The sequence below is a fragment of the Canis lupus genome, chromosome 20 (assembly GCF_048164855.1).
Source record: "Canis lupus baileyi chromosome 20, mCanLup2.hap1, whole genome shotgun sequence".
Lineage (NCBI taxonomy): Eukaryota > Metazoa > Chordata > Mammalia > Carnivora > Canidae > Canis > Canis lupus.
The window spans coordinates 27,294,807-27,316,295 of NC_132857.1; the positions used below are offsets into that span (position 1 = coordinate 27,294,807).

The 21,489-nt window shown below is 44.1% G+C and overlaps 1 long non-coding RNA gene across 1 annotated transcript in view; it reads right to left on the reverse strand.

Annotated features, from left to right (window-relative positions):
• The window catches only part of LOC140612078 (uncharacterized), a 153,509-nt gene that overhangs the window by 112,902 nt on the left and 19,118 nt on the right, over positions 1 to 21,489 (reverse strand). The gene's annotated exons all lie outside the window — the stretch shown is intronic.

The window sequence follows — 21,489 nt, forward strand, 5'->3', positions numbered from 1 at the left end:
GCGGAGACCAGAAACCTGAAATAAGTGTTATTGGGCTGAAGACAAGGTGTTGCCAAGATTGTGTTCCTTTCTGGAGGCTACAGGATATAGAGTCTGTGTCCTTGCCCCTTCCATTTCTCAAGACTGCCTACATTCCCTGGTCCGTAATGCTTCCTTTATCTTCAAAACCAACAAAGGTGGGTAGAATCTTCCACACAATGCATCTGTCTGACTCTCGTCTTCTATCTCCCTCTTCCACTGTTAGAACCTGGTGACTCCTTGGTCCCACCAGGATAATCCAGGAATCTCCCTGCCTTAAAGACAGCTGATTAGCAGCCTTAACTTCCCCTTGCCATTAACATAACACATTCACAGGTCAGGAGATTAGGATGTGGACATCTGTGGGGGACCATTATTCAGCCTAATACAGAAATGAATAAAAGTGCTTGGTCTGTGAAGGCTTTTTGGGCTATTGGGTTTAGTCAACTCACAAACCCAAGAACTCCCTCCCCAGCACTCTCACAGAGAGCTCATGAGTGCTCGTGAAACCTCTGCTTGAACACATCCATGGACAGCATACTCACTATCAAAAGCCAACTCTACAGCTGGGTCGTAGGGCAGGTCTATTTTTAACTCTTTGAAGAACCTCCACACAGTTTTCCAGAGTGGCTGCACCAGTTCACATTCCCACCAACAGTGTAAGAGGGTTCCCTTTTCTCCGCATCCTCTCCAACATTTGTGGTTTCCTGCCTTGTTAATGTTCCTCATTCTCACTGGGGTGAGGTGGTATCTCATTGTGGTTTTGATTTGTATTTCTCTGATGGCAAGTGATGCAGAGCATTTTCTCATATGCGTGTTGGCCATGTCTATGTCTTCCTCTGTGAGATCTCTCTTCATGTCTTTTGCCCATTTCATGATTGGATTGTTTGTTTCTTTGGTGTTGAGTTTAATAAGTTTTTTATAGATCTTGGAAACTAGCCCTTTATCTGATACGTCATTTGCAAATATCTTCTCCCGTTCTGTAGGTTGTCTTTTAGTTTTGTTGACTGTATCCTTTGCTGTGCAAAAGCTTCTTATCTTATCACAATGCCAGATTTCAGGTTGTACTACAAAGCTGTGGTCATCAAGACAGTGTGGTACTGGCACAAACACAGACACATAGATCAATGGAACAGAATAGAGAACCCAGAAGTGGACCCTCAACTTTATGGTCAACTAATATTCGATAAAGGAGAAAAGACTATCCACTGGAAGAAAGACAGTCTCTTTAATAAATGGTGCTGGGAAAATTGGACATCCACATGCAGAAGAATGAAACTAGACCACTCTCTTTCACCATACACAAAGATAAACTCAAAATGGATGAAAGATCTAAATGTGAGACAAGATTCCATCAAAATCCTAGAGGAGAACACAGGCAACATGCTTTTTGAACTCAGCCACAGTAACTTCTTGCAAGATACATCCACGAAGGTTTTAGATTTTTTTAAAAATTTTTTTATTCATGACAGACACAGAGAGAGAGAGAGAGGCAGAGACACGGGCAAAGGGAGAAGCAGGCTTCATGCAGGGAGCTCAACATGGGACTTGATCCCGGGTCTCCAGGATCACACCCCGGGCTGAAGGCAGCGCTAAACTACTGGGCCACCCTCATTCTAAAATTTTTATTGAAAGAAGAAGCTCTTAGAATAACCACAATAGTTTTGAAAAAAAAAAAAAAAAGAGAAGAAATTTGGAGGAATCTCACACCTGACCTAAATATTTACTATAAAGCTACACTAATCAACACCATGTGGTCTTGTCATAAGGATAGACAACAGAGAGCAATACCATATGATGGGGAGTTCAGAGATAGGCCTGCACATATATGATCAATTGATCTGCAACCAGCATACAAGTAATTCAAAAAGGAAAGGATAGTCTTTCCAACAAATGATACTGTCCTCATTTTTAAAATGCATTATGGCTCTTGTACCAACCATGTACACACAAAAAAAGAACTGAAATGCAGCATAAAGCAAAATATAAAACCAAAAGCTAAAAGTTGTAAAGAAAAAACATAGGAGAAAAATACCTGGGTCTTTGGATTAGGTAAAACATTTTAAATAAGACTTAAAAACTGTAGTCTACAAATGAAGAAATCGATAATTTAGACTTCCTCAAAATCAAAATCTGTTTTTGAAGGACACCATCTAAAAAATTGAAAAGTCAGGCCACGGACTAGAAGAAAACGATTTTAAAAGACATATCTGATAAGAACCATTTCAGAATGTATAAAGAATAACTTCTAACTCTGTAATGAGAAGCCAACAACTCAATTTTTAAAGATGGGCAAAATATTTTAACAAACACTTCACCCAAAAAAAGATATATGATTGGCACACAAAAACATATAATAGCATTATTCATCAGGGAAATGTGTTAGCTTGCTCAGAGTGTCATAACAAATAACTCAGACCAGGTGTCTTGAACAACAGCAATTTACTTCTCACAGTTCTGGAGGCTCCAAGTCCAGGATCAAGGTACCAGCAGTGTTAGTTTCTCCTTAGGCTCCTCTGTCTGGCCTGCAGACAGGCTCCTTGCATGTCCTCACTTGGCCTTTCCTCTGTGTATGTGCATCCCTGTGTCTCTTGATGTGTCTGAAATTCTCCATCTTATAAGGACACTAGTCAGATTGGATTAGGGCCACTCTAACAGCCTCACTTGAACTTAATCACCTCTTTAAAGATCCTATCACCAAGTGCAGTCACAGTTTGGGATAATGGGGGTTAGGACTCCAACATATGAAGTTGGTGGGGAGATGCAGTTCAGTCAACACAGAAAATGAAGTTAAAACTACAATGAAATACCACTACACATCTACTGGAATGGCTAAAACTACAAAGAATAATCATAACAAATATCAGCAAGAATATGGGGCAACTAGAATTCTCATGCATTGCTTGTGGGAATGCAAACAGTACAGCCACTTTGGAAAACAGTTTGAAAGATACTTCTAAAGTTAAACATACACTTACCATACAATCTAGCAATTCTGCTTCTGTGTGTTTGCTCAGAAGAAAGGAAAGCATTTGTCCTCATGAAGATCAACTTCAACTCATAACAACCAAAAAATGAAAGCAACCCAAATGTCCATTAATGAAGCAATACACATCTATGATATAGGCAAACAATGGAATATTATTCAGCAATACAAAGAAATGAACTATTGGTATGTACAATGGCATGGATGAATCTCACAAATTACTCAGCACATGAAAGGAATCAAACACAAAATGGTAACACTATGACTTTACATCTATCTGACATTTTAGAAAAGGCAAAATAAAGAGAAAGAAATCAGATCAGTGGTTGCTAAAAGCTAGGGTTGGGAGGAGGTCATTGATTGCGGAGTCAAAGAGAATTTTGGGGGGTAATAGAAATGTTCTATATCTTTGGTGGTAGTGGTTATATTGGTCAAAGCTCAATGAAGTATACATTTTAAATGAATAAATGTTACTGCAGGGAAATTCTATATCAGTAACTCTTCCAAAAATAAACAAGTCGAAGTAGGATACAGTTGGTGTGTTATATTTGCACTAATAATAATAGTAAAACCTACAAATTTAATGAGTCAAATGTCTAACAAAAGAAGTTAGAAAAATAACAGCAAAATATACCCAAAAAGGAAGAAGGAAATAAGAGCAATGACTACAGAAATGGTACAATAGAAAATGAAAAGTGTTTTTAAAAAACAAAAGTTGTTCCATTGAGAAAGCTAATAAAATAGACAAATTTCTGACAAGCATAATCAAAAATAATAAAAAGAGACATTAAAAATGTCAGGAAAGATAATGGGACATAACTACAGATACAGAAAAAAACTAAAAATACTAAAGCAAATAAAGAACTTATGAATTCCTAATAAAACAAAAATTTAATATATAGACTCAAAAAGAATAAAAAGTTAAAAAAAACTGCATCACTGAAAAAATTAAAACATTAGACACAGATCATCAGGAAGTGCCCTTAATACAAAACCCATGTGAAGCCACTGCATGGAGAGGCAGGGACATAATGGGAGAGCCCTCTGGACAGCAGGAGCCAGGGATGGTATGAGAAAGGCTGCAGCTAGACAGGGTTGTGCCCTTCATGATCCCATAAACCTCCAAGGATTCTGGTCTTGTCCCTGAGAACAAGACAGTAAATGGTTTTAAGCATGGGTGTGATGTGCTCCAATTTGCACTTTCAAAGTATGGCTCCTGTGACTTGCAGAGAACAGCTGAACCAGACAAGAGCAAGAAGAAGGGGGAAGCCAAAGGTGATTGCAGACCAGGCCAGAGAGGGCAGGGCTTGGAAAGGGTGGGTGGCCATGCAGTGGACAGAAGAGCCAATGCCCCATCCCTTTTCTGAAGTGTCTACGAGTGGTGATACCAATGAGCACAAGTTCATGCCACATGGCAATCTCCAGTGGTGTCTTCATTAGACATGACACCTAGAAAGAGCAGGAGTAGGGCTTTCCTTCTGCTTTCTGAGGATTAGGGCCATGAATTAGCTAGTTATTGGCCTGGAAAGTAGAAAACAAAGTTTAAAAGGGCTAGATACAGGGTCCAAAAACAGGTGAAATATGAGGAAGAGTGGGCATGGCTGATGGAAATGATCCAAGGACATTGGATCACCCAGGAATGTCTTTCAATAGAGGCATGAGGTACCAGAGCAGTGTCCCCTGCCCAGAGTGGGCCCACAGTAAATGTCTGCAGCTGCCACTGCCAGAGCAGGGATGGAGGGAGGGATCTGTGTCCTCCCTAGCAGCAGAGCTAGGTTTAATCAACCTGATGCTTAACACAGGCTGAAAAAAGAGAAAGCAATCTATGTTCCTTTATGTCTGCTCTGGGGCATTTACGTGTATCATTGTGCTTTCCCTTAGGATTTATCTGAGCACCCAATTCCTAAAACTACCCAATAAGATAGAACCCCTATTTTCAGGTGAGAAAAATTCAAGCTCACAGAAGTTTAGTGACTTGACCAAGGGTCCCAAATAGAGGAGCTGAAGATCTAACTCAATCCCAAGCTGTTTCTATAATATCACATAGTGTATCAGCCAGGGTTCTCCAGAGAAACGGAACTAATAGGAGATAGAGAAAGAGAGAGAGATTTATTATAAGGAGCTGGCTCATGTGGTGACTATGGAGGCTGTCAAGTCCAAAATCTGCAGAATAGAAAATGCTGTAGAGCCAAGAGCTGATGTCCCAGTTCCATGGCCATCTGGTGTGAAGAACTCTCTTACTGAGACGATGGAGGGTTGCCTTTTGTTCTGTTCAAGCTTTCAACTGATTGCATGAGGCCCACCTACATTATGGAGGACAATCTGCTTTCTTCTCATCCAAGAATACCTTCACAGATACCCCAGAATACTGTTTGACCAAAGATCAGGATGCTGTTTCCCAGGGAATTTGACATGCACATATACATTTCACAATCACATACAGCCTCTCCTAAACATTTTTAATTGGATACATGAAGATTTGCCTATTTGGAAAAAGCTTGCATAAAAAATTCCATTATGATTCAAATAATAGCCACATTTTTAAAAGTCTTACTCATATTTCCATTGAAACTTTACTATTCAGGTTGCAAAAAATTTAGAAAGCCAATAACAGTCTAGCAAAACCTAGACAGCAGTCCCATTGCTCAATCCATGAAGAGAACCTCTACTCAGGAGGGAAATAATAAGTTTCCAAGCCCTTTGGCAGCAGCAACAAAGAACTTGCTAATTACAAACTACCCATGCAGCCTTCAAATGAAGGCAACAGGACTGTGGGTAATTGTTAGCTTTACCCACTTTGCCTGTGACCCCCTGGGAGACAGAGTACAGGTCTCCATGGGCTGGTACCTGCTTGGTGCTCAGAAGCTGGCACTGCTCTGAACATCCCAGAAAACACTCTTATTCAGGCTCTGCACTAAATGATCCTGACTCTCCTTCTGGATCATCCTGTGAGCTGTGCAAGGGTCCCCGTGGTTGCTCACAAATGCTGCAAAAGAGTGTGAATCCTAGAAAAGAAAGGAACTGTGTCTGTCCATGACAATTGTAAAGAGCCCTCCAGGGAGGTGAAGAGCAATGGGGAGGCTCAGATCGTGGCCAACAAGTTGTGAAGATAGCAAAGGGGAAGGAAGGAACCCTCAAAAGAGCTGGCAGCTCGTGGGAGGAAGGAGGGCAGAAACTGTCAGCAAGCAGAAGGCCTATCATTAGGATAATTATTATTATTTATTAAACATTTAGTAAGTGCCAGCCATGTGCTAGCTATTGTCATAATCCAAATCATAGAATTAGACCCAATGCCTTTAGAAAAGTCTATCTAATTAGGCAGGATGAACAAAAACAAAGGAGTTGTGCTAAAGATGTGTTTCAGATGAGGAAAGGAGATCCAGAAGAGCCAGGCCTACACCCCCAGAGAGCCCCTCCCTTCTTCCCAGGGACTCAGAGACTGACATAGGGAAGTAGGTCATGTGGCTGCCTACTTCCAGCTTTGGCCAACATCCCCACCATCACCACCACCCCATTGGCCACCACATTGGCCACACACACCAGAACCATTTTGTAATTCTTGTCTTGAGGCTACTCACTCACAGACTCATGCTTCAGCTCTGCAGCAGGGCAGGACCCAGCAAACTATGAAACTTCCCTCAACATCCAGTGGTCAATGGATGTTGAGGGATTCTATTTGGCCAGACCCTTGCTAGGGGCCAGGGTTTTGGAAACAAAGATGAAAACAGACAATTTCAGTCTACAAGGAACCTCACTGCTTGTGGAGAATCTTTCAGTTTGCCCCTAGGAGAATCTAAGCATAGTCTATAGGCAAACTGATCCAAGAGTTTAAGACATGACAATCCTCCCTTAGGGAAGACATCCAGAGGGTGTGGCCACACTAGCCTCCTTCATTCAACTGATACTGCTCCTTCACACATCTAAGGACTGGCAGATGCAACAAGTTCTAAAGGGAGGCTCAGGATGACCCTCCTCTCAGTCTCTCAAAGAGCAGACTGATTTCTAATAACACAAATATTTGGAAATTTGTAGCTCTGAAGTGACATTAGTTCATTTCCAGAGTTTAGCTATAAAATACAGACTGAGTTATGGTGTGTTAGGTCTCAAGTTAATTCATACTGGCCTCCATTATATTGTATGAGGTTAAGAAATATATCGGATCCTGGGGGCATATATTCTACTAACCAACGTTACACAATAACCTTTTGTCATATCCATGTGGACATTTTTAAAGTCAAGGCTCAAAAGGTGAATGTTATGCCCAAGATTGCGAATCCGAGAAACCACCAAGGGGCCTACACCGATGCAAACACATGAGGGTCGAGCTTGGGTCCAAGTACACCCGACACAGCGGAGCAGGGACTTGAACCCGAGGTGGGTTTCAGCTTAGTTTTAAGGGCTGGTCTAGGGGACCTCCAGAAGGGCTGGAGGAATTTCTCAAGTTCTGTTTACATTCTGATGTGGGGCTTTCAAGGGCATTGAGCTCTGTTCTTATTCTAATAGGGGCTTCCTGCCCTAGGCTTGGGCTCTGTTCTTATTCTAATATGGGGCTTTCTAGGACGTCAAGCTGTAAGCTGTTTTCTTCCTGTAACTGAAGTAAGGTAAAGTTCAGCTCTTATTCACAGGGGCCTGGGATGGCTGTACTTGTGCTAACGCTGGACTTAAGGTGGAATGGCGTCAATTTTCTCAGCCTCCACATTTCCCTCTCTCAGAGGAACATAAGGAAGGACCCAATCATGGGTCCAGGTGGAATGGCCTTAATTTTCTTGGCCTCTACAGTGAATGCATTGGTTGGAATTATATTAGCAATGTCTCAGTCATGGCATGATTCATGGGGGGTCGGTAGAGGGGGTCTTGATACAGGTCACTTCCCAGTTGTCTCTGCAGGACAGCACAGACTCAGGTGTCTGTCATGAGGAAGCCAAACAGCAAAAAATCCTCATCACAATAAATTTTTTTGTTAAATGAACCAAGCAAATCCCCAGGATCGCAATATTAAAGTTGCAAATGTATTCACTGGAAAAACAGAAGGTGAGCAGGTTCCCACAGAAAAGGGAAATTGCTCAGATGCTACAGAGCAGAAGGGAGTATGCTTCTCTCAGCCTTCCATCAACACTCAGAACTACATGCATGCTCTTGGTTTTGAAGTCTATTTTCCCAACACACGCAGATCTTCTAGCACCCACATAGCAGCCACCACAGACCATATGCTCAGAACATCAGAGCTGGGAGGGATCAGAGTCCAGCCTCCTGATTTTTTACACTGATATACCAAGGCATTGCCATAGCAGTGGGTGGGTCCTCAGGCTTCTTGTCATGGAAAAGTCACATCATATACCCCCTTCCTGCATCCCTTTTATCCATAGATGACCAGAGAAGCTTTGGAAGAGCAGTGATCCTCGGGAAGACATTCTTGCTACTCAGAAGGAACTGAGTCACCATCTATTCTCTTCCTCCTGCTCTTCCTCCATCTTGCTGGGAGCTCAGAGAAAGTCATCAGAACCAGGCCTCTACATCAGACCTGTGAATCCGCTTACCCAGGCAGCTCAGCCATTGCTTCCAGGTTACTCAGCTTATTATGGACACCCGCTGTATGCATAGCTAAGACACAAACACGCATGCACACGCATACACACACATATAAGCACTCTTCCAGGAGCACTTGTCAGAACCTGAAAGTAAAACTAGAGCCACCCATCTCCTCATATCTTATATTGACTGTAATGCACTTTAAAACACTTGAGAAGAGACAGTACTACCTAACATGTGCCAGAAGTCAATCTCTACCCTTGGGTGCTTAGATTACATTAAAGGGACTCTAATTGGGAACAGAAACAATTACAAAGACATCACTAAGTCTGCACCAGAGGACAGTTAGTTAGCAGAGTGTATGTTAGAAGTAGATTTTTACTGGTGGGATGAAAGTTTAAGAGGTGGGATTGGCCACAAAAACAGGTCACTCCACTTTGCACCTAGAGATGTGAAAAGCCTGTGGGTGAAGGAAGAGATGCAGCCGTGTCTCCCAGTCAAAAGGTAATGACCAGGCAGCTGGAGGCCAGCCTTTCTGGAATAGCGATGCAGAAGGAACACTCTCAAAGATCAAAGCAGCAACAGGTGCCAGCTCACCTGTCCCTTCACAGTCTTGGAGAGTGGCTGAACCAGACTCCTGGAGAGGACCCGGTCCTCAGTTGTAGGATCTTAAGCTGTTTGTTTAGAGAAGTGCCACCCTTCCTTGGCAAGATCAGGGGGCTGCCAACAGATTGATATGGTGGTCCCTTGACCTGCAGCATGTTCTGCCACCACAGTATTCATTTTTAGGCAGTCCCAAGCCCTTTCCCTGGTAAGATGGCCTGAATGCCAAACTCAATGGAGACAACTCTATGAGGAGCAAGATGGTGCCCTTCCCTATCTTCCCCTTCTGCAAGAAGGAGGCCTTAATGCAGCCTTCACAGACTTCTCAGGAGAGCAGCCTACAGGAAATTTATGTGCAGAGGTTCTACTTACATCTCTGATTGGTGAAAAGAACAGAGAAGTCCTGTAGGAAGGAACAGGGAGATATCCCATGATTGCCAAGCCACTTCCAGGATTTGCAAACAATGTGAGACGAGCCAGTGGGCTCATGGCTTCCTCTAGAACTTTAGGTGTTCAGATAGAGACACAAAGTGGGTGGAAAATAAGGTTTAATCACAGATGTGGATTTTCTGAGCAATGGAAAAGAAATGCTGACTCGAGGTGAGCCAGAAGGAAGGACATTCTGAGCAAGGGGATGGAGCAGAGCTGCCCACCAAGTATATTTTCCAGTGATGCCACAACCTGCAGGTGTGGACCATACCTGCTCCTCTACACTGTTGCCTGGATACTCCTCCCATTTAGAGCCTTGAATTCTTTAGGGAGTTAGGCAGGGACTCAGCTGCAGTCAATACGATGCAGTGGACATGGCTTCCCAGGCTTGGTCCAAAAAACAGATGGAGCCCTGCCTGATGGGCTACACCAGGCTCTAAAAGCCCTTGGTACAGTCACATGAAACACCTTCAGTCCTCCATGGCTCCTTCTGGAAGTCTCCAGATGATTCCAGCCTTAGCCTTTGAGTCACTCCAACACCTTCCTGCAGCAGGGATGCAAGGACAGATTACCCACGATTCCAAGGAAGGTAAGCAAGTTGCTGGTCAGAGGGCTTCTCTGCCCTCATTCTGGACTTAGGAGCAGGGGTACAGCTGGTGCCCTCCTGCCATGAAGGCTGCGTCCTCCAATGGCACCTTCCTACTTGGACCCATGAGAGAACAGAAAAGCTGAGACAGGGGCCAGTAATTCAAACAGATCTTGAAAAGTGCTTTGCTGTTGTCATCCTGAATTGCTCCTTTTGGGAGTATCTCCACATTTGCCTGGGAGGTTAGGTCTCAAATGTCTTATTTCCATGAATGAGTGACATGTCTACAGAGTGGCTTATGTCCAGGCTCCAGGTCCATGCCAGATCTCAGAGACACACTCCTAAGTCAGAGAGCATCACCTGCATCTGCTTGCTCCTTCTCTCTTTCTTCTGTTTTTTTGTTTGTTTGTTTGTTTGTTTTTTTTAAAAAAAAAAAAGCAATAGGCCCTAAATTGAGTCGCTTATGCTAAGCTCATGTCCCCAAACCAACACTTAATGCCTAGCCTAATTGTGGTTTCAGGTTTTCCAGGAATGTAATCTTAACCAGTCTGGAATTTCCTGGTTAGCACTAGTGACATAATCAACCCTATGGAACCCTGCTGCCCTTGCCTGAAAGAATTCACTCTTTTCTATTAAATTCCTTGTCCTACCTCCTTCTGCCTATAAAAGCCCTCCATTTGTGCAACTCCTCTGGGATCCTCCTGATGAGAGATGGTGGATCCCAATGGTGAAGAAAGAATTCTTGAGACATCTTATGGTGTAAAAAGGTGATTTTATTAAAGCATGAGGATAGGACCAGTGGGCAGAAATAGCTGCATTATAAGTGTAAGGAGTGACTAATTATATAGGGCTCTCTATGGAGGGAAGGTGACATTAGGCCTCCGGGAAATTGAATCTATAGGTTTCTGAAGATCTGACTATTCTTAAGACTGTGCTTTTCTTATAAATCATTAAGACAGTGACAAACTGAGTTTCATGCCCTTCATGACTGTGATCTTTATCAGTTGACCGTTGGCTTTTTTACTTCCTTTTTTCTTAGGAAGTCAGGAGGTCTGAGAAATATCACATATATCCAATTCCCACCTGGGGTGGGGAGGGGGCAATATGTGGAGTGTCAACTTGCCTTTTGTCATCTCATCACTTCCTTTCTGCTAGGTTGGATGCTACTGGATTCATGAATCCTTGAATAAAGTCAATCAGATTTTTAAATTTACTCAATTGAATATTGCTTCTTAACCCCTCCCTTCCATATAATTAAGGAAGACTTCTCTGTCACTTCTCTGTCAGATGCTCCACAGAGCAACCTCAAAGGTGAACATATACGGTGGGTGCCTGATGACCTGGCCATGTTCATTCTGGGCAGCAAAATGTGGACTCAAATCAGGCCCCAGTAACAGTAAAATGCTGTTTTCCTGGGACAAAACCAAGCTCCCCTAATGAAAGGAGGCCCCTTTGGGATGTACACCTTGTTTTCCTTACAAAGAAACCAAGGGATGACCTCAGGGCCACTTGGGACTCCAGCTCTTTCTCACCAAAGAGCATGGTGAAAGAAGAGGAGATCCTGTCTGAAATGTATTGATCCTTCCCTGTTTTTGTCCCTAGCAGTCCCTGTAGGGGTGCTCCTTACAATGAACATTTGGATCTAAGCACAGTCTGCATTTGGAGAGGAGACTGGAATTAACCTCTAGGTGCAATTGCCCCTTTGTTCCAGGAAAACCCTGGGTGGCTCTTTTAGTTATGCAAATATGAGGCTGAGGTGATGAATGCCCACCCACTGCACTGCCCTGGGGGAGACTCAGTATGGGGACTGATTCTGAATGCAGAATGTGAGCTGGATATATTGTCAGAGGACTCTTCAGTTAGAGAATTGTGTCTGTGTGTGTCTGTGTGTGTATGTGTGTGTGGTTCTATAAGCCTGTCAGCATCCTACCCCAGACAGGCTCAGTGAGGCCCCATGATATGTTCCTATTTATGATGGAATGAGACCCCAGACAAAGAGGCAAAAATTGGAAGTATGTGACTGCTTCCTTAGGGCCCTGGGCTTTTACTAACAAGAAGACAAGGCCCCTTCCCTTCCTCTTCATCAGTCTGGGAAAGAGCTGGGGACAGGAATGAGTATTTGGAGAGACAAGTCTGAGGGAAGAATTGCCCCTCTCTAAGAGAAGGGTTGGTTTGCTCTGAACTACCATGTGCAGAAATCCCTGAGACAAAGTGAGCATTACTAGTGGGGAGTTCAAGGTCTCAAGTAGAGCATCCAGGAAGTGAGAGATTAGATTTAGCCAAAGACAACAGAAGAAACTGGAATTTAGCCCCTGCTTGGCCAGCTGCTATGCAGTGAACAACTTGCTCATCAGGACAGGATAGCTGAGATGGTGAGATGGGGACATGTGTGGAGGCCGAGAAAATTAAGGCCATTCCACTTTAAGTTCAGCCTTAGCACAAGTACGGCCATCCCAGGCCCCTGTGAATAAGAGCTGAACTTTACCTTACTTCAGTTACAGGAAAAAAACAGCTTACAGCTTAACGTCCTAGAAAGCCCCATATTAGAATAAGAGCAGAGCCCAAGCCAAGGGCAGGAAGCCCCTATTAGAATGAGAACAGAGCTCAATGCCCTTGAAAGCCCCATATCAGAATGTAAACAGAACTTGAGAAATTCCTCCACCCCTTCTAGGTGACCTCTAGATCAGCCCATAAAACTAAGCTGGAACCCACCTCGGGGTCCAAGTCCCTGCTCCGCTGTGTCGGGTGTACTTGGACCCAAGCTCGACCTTGTAAATCAACCCTCGTGTGTTTGCATCGGTGTCGGCCCCTTGGTGGCTTCTCGGATTCACAATCTTGGGCACAACACATGGAGTTAAGAAGCCCCTTTAGAATCCAGCCGTAAGAGCCTTTGAAATCTTGGTTTCAGTCTCATCTTCACTGAAATTTTTGATGGAAAAGGAAAGAGAAAAAGTACAGACAGAGCAATTTTTAGCATTCACCTCCATAAAACCATTTATCTCCATTGTGCAATTCTCCCTGGCGATTGAATCTTGCCCCAACAAATTAGCACTTTTGCCATAAGCCAACCAGTTCTTGGAAAGAACAAATAAATTGTTGTGTGTGTGTGTGTGTGTGTGTGTGTGTGTGTACCACCCTCCAGTAGGACAGGGAGGGCTGGATGTGGAAGCAGAAAAGGAGGGGAGAGGAGGAGCCTGGTGGAGTGAGAGCAGGCACAGCACAGAGAAGCATAGAGCACCGAATCATCCAACCCTCATTCAGAGGCAAAGTGAAAATCCAGGGAGCAAAAAGAAACAAAGAACAGATTTCTCACTCGGGCATGCAAACACTGGAGTCCCACAATGATTAATGATGAGATCAGACCACAGAGCCTTCTCAGGTTTCCACACAAATAAAAGGAAAAATTTGAAAATGTGGCTGAAACCCAAGCTCCAAATGTCAGTGTAATCTGAGGAGCCTCTGCTCAGAGCAAGGAGAAACTCAGTCTCTGGGAGGCATAATTTAGCCATCCTGAGCTTAGATTGAATTGAAGGATTTATGGAATGGGATTCCCTACCATGGGCAGGGCCCAGGGCAACAGAAGCAGAGAAGGTTCTGGAACATTTACTGAGCACCATCAACACCAGGCAGGCTCCCCTGTCAGGGAGCACAGGGTAGGCTCTCAGGAGACCTAGACCCAGGGCATCTAAGGATAGAATTTCAGGGAAGCCCTGAATGCGGGAATGAAAACATCTATCTTTTTTTCCCACCAAACTCTTAACTAAAATTAGAACTTTGTTCCATGATGAATATGAGCAACAAATCCCAATAAGATTTAGCAGTACCATGACTATCACCTGAAGAAATCACAGGTATTTTCCTCTCATTTAACAGGTGCCACAGACATCTCAAAACATCCTTCACCTACCTCATCATTACTTTGAAACTATGGTAATCTGAAACTGCTACTCTTGCTATATTACATGTTCATTGAGAAACACAGATGCTACCAAAACTCGAACTTGCCTTTTAAATGATTCAATAACTGTATTTCAATATAATTGGCTTCCTTTATACCCTATGGGTTTTATTTGATGCATTTAAAACCATTATTTTAAGAAGGAGACCCTAGGCTTCACCCAACTGCCAAAGGTAGTTCACAACTACAGAGAGTATTTCCGAGGCCTGGCTAACCCGCGCACATTGCTTTCTATAATCCTCATGATGTGTTTCAGACAAGCTGAGCTGTCCTCCTGTGGTGGGACAGAGACACAGAGTCTGCTTTTTCTAATAGCAAGGCTACTCCACTTGTACCCACAGCATCTTCCAGAGTGTACAAGTATACTTGCTGGCTCCTCCTCCCCTTCCTGGGATCACCTGCCTTTCCACTTGCCAGGGCCAGCTCTGCTTCTCCCCCACAGAACTCACATGGACCAGATCTATCCCCAGAGCTAGGGAGTATTAAAATGAGTAGGGGGCTTCAATGGTCTGAGAATCATGTTAAGGACTCAGCCTGTGAGATAAAAGCCTTTTGGAACTAGCAGATTTTTAACAACGTCTAATAAGGGGAAAATGCTGGTCCACATAGGCACTGTCTTCTCTCAGCCTCCCCCAACTAGGGTGCATGCTACAGGGTCACTAAGACTGTGTCTGCAGGGTTTCCTGTTCTCCCAGCAACTAGCAGGCATCTGGCATACAGGAGGAGCTGTGACACAGTGGTTGAATGAATAAGTGAATGAACAAGTGAACTCACTTCGTCCATAGGTAATGTGGCAGATTGCGTTTTTAAAAATGGTGCCACAGGAGGAGGGGCAAGAAGGCTGAAGAGTAGGGTCCCCAAGTCACCTGTCCCCACCAAATGACCTAGATAACCTTCAAGTCATCCTGAAAATCTACGAATTCGGCCTGAGATTTAAAGACAGACCAGCTGGAATGTTACAGTGAGAAGAGTTCAAGCTTCTATCAGGTAGGAAGACGGGGAAAAAGAAATAAAGACACAAAAGGCCTCCAAGGGCAGGGGCCCCGCGAGGAGCCGGGCTGAGGCCGGGGCGAGTGTCCCCAGGACAGGAGAGCCCCGTCCTGGAGGAGCAGGAGCTGCACCAACCTTCCCGGGGGAAAGGGGCTCGCAGGGAGGTGGAGCAGGACCCAGGAGGGCGGGGATGCCCTCGGGCTCCCGGGGACACTAACAGGCACCTGCGCCCCGGGAGAGTGCGCCGAGCTCCCTAAGGGCTGCAGCGCGCACGGGGGACCCGGAGCAGCTCGGGGGCTCGGGGGAGGCTCCGCGGAGGGGGCTGCGGGGCGGGAGCAGCTCGGGGGGGGCTCGGGGGCGGCTCCGCGGAGGGGGCTGCGGGGCGGGAGCAGCTCGGGGGGCTCAGGGGGGCTCCGCAGAGGGGGCTGCGGGGCGGGATCGAATCCAACAGCGCAGGCCCCCGAGCACAGGGCGCCGGGACACAGACCAGGATCCGGCCTCCCCCGGGACAGGCAGAGGCCGGGAGGGCCCAGGACAGTGAGGACGCTCCTGCCCCGAGCTGAGCAGATCAGTGGCCCCGCCCCGGAGCCTCCAGGCCCTGCAGACGGAGAGCTCTGGAGCTACTGCGGGAGCTGACTCCAGAGCTGCAGAGCTGGCCCCGCCACTGCGGTTGTTCCTCCTGGGGCCTCACAGGGTAAACAACCCCCTCTGAGCCCTGCACCAGGCAGGGGGCTGAGCAGCTTCCCCAAGTGCTAACACCTGAGAATCAGCACAACAGGCCCCTCCCCCAGAAGACCAGCTGGACGGACAAGATCCAGAGGAAGTCAAGGGACTTGAAGTATACAGAACCAGAGGATACTCCCCAGTGTTTTTTTTTTTTCTTTTTGATTTCTGTTTCCTTCCCCCACCCATTTTTTTCCATTCTTCCTTTTTCTTTCTCATTTCCTTCTCTTTATTTTTTCTTTTTTTCTTCTTTTTTTCTTTTTTCTTTTTCTCTTTTCTTTCCTTCTTTCTCTCTCTTTTTCTCCTTTTCCCAATACAACTTGTTTTTGGCCACTCTGCACTGAGCAAAAGGACCAGAAGGAAAACCTCACCTCAAAAGAAAGAATCAGAAACAGTCCTCTCTCCCACAGAGTTACAAAATCTGGATTACAATTCAGTGTCAGAAAGCCAATTCAGAAGCACTATTATAAAGCTACTGGTGGCTCTAGAAAAAAGCACAAAGGACTCAAGAGACTTCATGACTGCAGAATTTACATCAAATCGGGCAGAAATTAAAAATCAGTTAAATGAGATGCAATCCAAACTAGAAGTCCTACGACGAGGGTTAATGAGGTGGGAGGATGAGTGAGTGACAAAGAAGACAAGTTGACGGCAAAGAGGGAAACTGAGGAAAAAAGAGACAAACAATTAAAAGACCATGAAGATAGATTAAGGAAAATAAACGGCAGCCTGAGGAAGAAAAACCTACGTTTAATTTGGGTTCCCGAGGGCGCCAAAAGGGACAGAGGGCCAGAATATGTGTTTGAACAAATCCTAGCTGAAAACTTTCCTAATCTGGGAAGGGAAACAGGCATTCAGATCCAGGAAATAGAGAGATCCCCCCCTAAAATCAATAAAAACCGTCCAACACCTCGACATTTAATAGTGAAGCTTGCAAATTCCAAAGATTAAGAGAAGATCCTTAAAGCAGCAAGAGACAAGAAATCCCTCACCTTTATGGGGACGAGCATTAGGGTAACAGCAGACCTATCCACAGCGACCTGGCAGGCCAGAAAGGGCTGGCAGGATGTATTCAGGGTCCTAAATGAGAAGAACATGCAACCAAGAATACTTTATCCAACAAGGCTCTCATTCAAAATGGAAGGAGAGATAAAGAGCTTCCACAACAGGCAGGAACTGAAAGAATATCTGACCTCCAAACCAGCTCTGCAAGAAATTTTAAGGGGGACTCTTAAGATTCCCCTTTAAGAAGAAGTTCATTGGAACAATCCACAAAAACAAGGACTGAATAGATATCATGATGACACTAAACTCATACCTTGCAATAGTAACTCTGAACGGGAACGGGCTTAATGACCCCATCAAAAGGCCATAATGCCTTGAAATTAGAACTAAATCACAGGAAGTTTGGAAGGACCTCAAACACATGGAGGTTAAGGATCATCGTGCAAAAAGAGGAAAGGGTCAACCAGGAAATTAAGGAAGAATTCAAAAGATTCATGGAAACTAATCAGAATGAAGATACAACTGTTCAAAATCTTTGGGATGCAGCAAATGCAGTCCTGAGGGGGAAATACATCACAATACAAGCATCCACTCAAAAACTGGAAAGAACTCAAATACAAAAGCTAACCTTACACATAAAGGAGCTAGAGAAAAAACAGCAAATAGATCCTACACCCAGAAGAAGAGAATTAATAAAGATTTGAGCAGAACTCAATGAAATATAGACCAGAAGAACTGAGGAACAGATCAACAAAACCAGGAGTTGGTTCTTTGAAAGAATTAATAATATAGATAAACCATTAGCCAGCCTTATTAAAAAGAAGAGAGAAAAGACTCAAATTAATAAAATCATGAATGAGAAAGGAGAGATCACTACCAACACCAAGGAAATACAAACGATTTTAAAAACATATTATGAACAGCGATATGCCAATAAATTAGGCAATCTAGAAGAAATGGACGCATTCCTGGAAAGCCACAAACTACCAAACTGGAACAGGAAGAAATAGAAAACCTGAACAGGCCAATAACCAGGGAGGAAATTGAAGCAGTCATCAAAACCTTCCAAGACACAAGAGTCCAGGGCCAGATGGCTTCCCAGGGGAATTCTATCAAACTTTTAAAGAAGAAACCATACCCATTCTCCTAAAGCTGATTGGAAAGATAGAAAGAGATGGAGTACTTCCAAATTCGTTCTATGAGGCCAGCATCACCTTAATTCCAAAACCAAAGACCCCACCAAAAAGGAGAATTACAGACCAATATCCCCGATGAACATGGATGCAAAAATTCTCAACAAGATACTAGCCAATAGGATCCAACAACACATTAAGAAAATTATTCACCATGACCAAGTAGGATTTATCCCCGGGACACAAGGCTGGTTCAACACCCGTCAAACAATGTGATTCATCATATCAGCAAGAGAAAAACCAAGAAGCATATGATCCTCTCATTAGATGCAGAGAAAGCATTTGACAAAATACAGCATCCATTCCTGATCAAAACTCTTCAGAGTGTAGGGATAGAGGGAACATCCTCAACATGTTAAAAGCCATCTATGAAAAGCCCACAGCAAATATCATTCTCAATGGGGAAGCACTGGGAGCCTTTCCCCTAAGATCAGGAACAAGACAGGGATGTCCACTCTCACCACTGCTATTCAACATAGTACTAGATGTCCTAGCCTCAGCAATCAGACAACAAAAATACATTAAAGCCATTCAAATTGGCAAAGAAGAAGTCACTCTCCCTCTTCGCCGATGACATGATACTCTACATAGAAAACCCAGAAGCCTCCACTCCAAGATTGCTAGAACTCAAACAGCAATTTGGTAGCGTGGCAGGATACAAAATCAATGCCCAGAAATCAATGGCATTTCTATACACTAACAATGAGACTGAAGAAAGAGAAATTAAGGAGTCAATCCCATTTACAATTGCACCCAAAAGCATAAGATACCTAGGAATAAACCTCACCAAAAAGGTAAAGGATCTATACCCTAAAAACTATAGAACACTTCTGAAAGAAATTGAGGAAGACACAAATAGATGGAAAAATATTCCATGCTCATGGATTGGCAGAATTAATATTGTGAAAATGTCAATGCTACCCAGGGCAATTTACACATTTAATGCAATCCCTATCAAAATACCATGGACTTTCTTCAGAGAGTTAGAACAAATTGTTTTAAGATTTGTGTGGAATCAGAAAGGACCCCGAATAGCCAGGGGAATTTTAAAAAAGAAAACCATAGCTGGGGGCATCACAATGCCAGATATCAGGTTGTACTACAAAGCTGTGGTCATCAAGACAGTGTGGTACTGGCACAAAAACAGACACATAGTTCAATGGAACAGAATAGAGAACCCAGAAGTGGACCCTGAACTTTATGGTCAACTAATATTCAATAAAGGAGGAAAGACTATCCACTGGAAGAAAGACAGTCTCCTCAATAGATGGTGCTAGGAAATTTGGACATCCACATGCAGAAGAATGAAACTAGACCACTCTCTTCCACCAGACACAAAGATAAACTCAAAATGGATGAAAGATCTAAATGTGAGACAAGATTCCATCAAAATCCTAGAGGAGAACACAGGCAACACCCTTTTTGAACTCGGCCACAGTAACTTCTTGCAAAATACATCCACGAAGGCAAAAGAAACAAAAGCAAAAATGATCTATTGGGACTTCATCAAGGTAAGAATCTTTTGCACAGCAAAGGATACAGTCAACAAAACTCAAAGACAACCTACAGAATGGGAGAAGATATTTGCAAATGACGTATCAGATAAAGGGCTAGTTTCCAAGATCTATAAAGAACTTCTTAAACTCAACACCAAAGAAACAAACAATCCAATCATGAAATGGGCAAAAGACATGAAGAGAAATCTCACAGAGGAAGACATAGACATGGCCAACATGCACATGAGAAAATGCTCTGCATCACTTGCCATCAGGGAAATACAAATCAAACCCACAATGAGATACCACCTGACACCAGTGAGAATGGGGAAAATTAACAAGGCAGGAAACCACAAATGTTGGAGAGGATGCGGAGAAAAGGGAACCCTCCTACACTGTTGGTGGGAATGTGAACTGGTGCAGCCACTCTGGAAAACTGTGTGGAGGTTCCTCAAAGAGTTAAAAATAGACCTGCCCTACGACCCAGCAATCGCACTGCTGGGGATTTACCCCAAAGATACAGATGCAATGAAACACCGGGACACCTGCACCCCGATGTTTCTAGCAGCAATGTCCACAATAGCCAAACTGTGGAAGGATCTTTGGTGTCCATTGAAAGATGAATGGATAAAGAAGATGTGGTCTATGTATACAATGGAATATTCCTCAGCCATTAGAAACGACAAATACCCACCATTTGCTTCAATGTGGATTGAACTGGAGGGTATTATGCTGAGTGAAGTAAGTCAATCGGAGAAGGACAAACAGTGTATGTTCTCATTCATTTGGGGAATATAAATAATAGTGAAAGGGAATAGAAGGGAAGGGAGAAGAAATGCGTGGGAAATATCAGAAAGGGAGACAGAACATAAAGACTCCTAACTCTGGGAAATGAACTAGGGATGATGGAAGGGGAGGAGGGTGGGGGTTGGGGGTGAATGGGTGACGGGCACTGAGGGGGGCAGTTGACGGGATGAGCACTGGGTGTTATTCTGTATGTTGGTAAATTGAACACCAATAAAAAATAAATTTATTATAAAATAAATAAAATAAAATTTATTATAAAAAAATAAAATAAAAAAAATAAAAATGTTGCTACAACCTCTTATGACCTCAAGATAGGTCATAAAGGCAACACCTCTTCCACCCGGAGCCAGATGGAACCTGAGCACCATGTTGTGAGGAATCCCAGGCAAACCACATGAGTCGCCATATGCACATTGCAACCAGCAGCCCCAGCTCGGGCCTGAGCTAACAGCTGCATCACCTACCAGCTATGTGAGCAACTGCTCTTCAGTAACTTCAGCTCCCATCTTCAAGTCCCCTCAACCAGCCCCAGCCATCATGGAACAGAGACAGGCCATCCCCACTGTGTGCTATCCATAAAATTGTGAACATAACTAATGGGGGTCATATGCCACTAAAGTTGGAAGCTAGTTATACAGCATGGGTAACTGGGCCCAGGTTCATAGGTGAGAGAAAGGCCACTTACATCAGAAGAGCCATGGGCCCAGGCCTGGAAGAACTATACCTGAGAAGGAATGTAGGAAGGTCAGATGGGTCCACAGAGGGTGGCATGCTGGGGTTCCTTCCTGGGACACCTGGCTAATTTTCTAGAGATGGTGGCTGGGTAGTGTTGTGCCCAAGATTGCTAATCCGAGAAACCACCAAGGAGCCGATACGGATGCAAGTACACAAGGGTTTATTAATAAGCTCGAGCTTGGGTCCAAGTATACCTGACACAGCGGAGCAGGGACTTGAACCCCGAGGTGGGTTTCAGCTTAGTTTTAAGGGCTGGTCTAAGGGACCTCCAGAAGGGCTGGAGCAATTCCTTAAGTTCTGTTTACATTCTGATATGGGGCTTTCAAAGGCATTGAGCTCTGTTCTCATTCTAATACGGGGCTTCCTGCCACTGATATTGAGCTGTTCTCATTCTAATATGGGCTTTCTAGGGCGTTAAGCTGCCCCTCCCC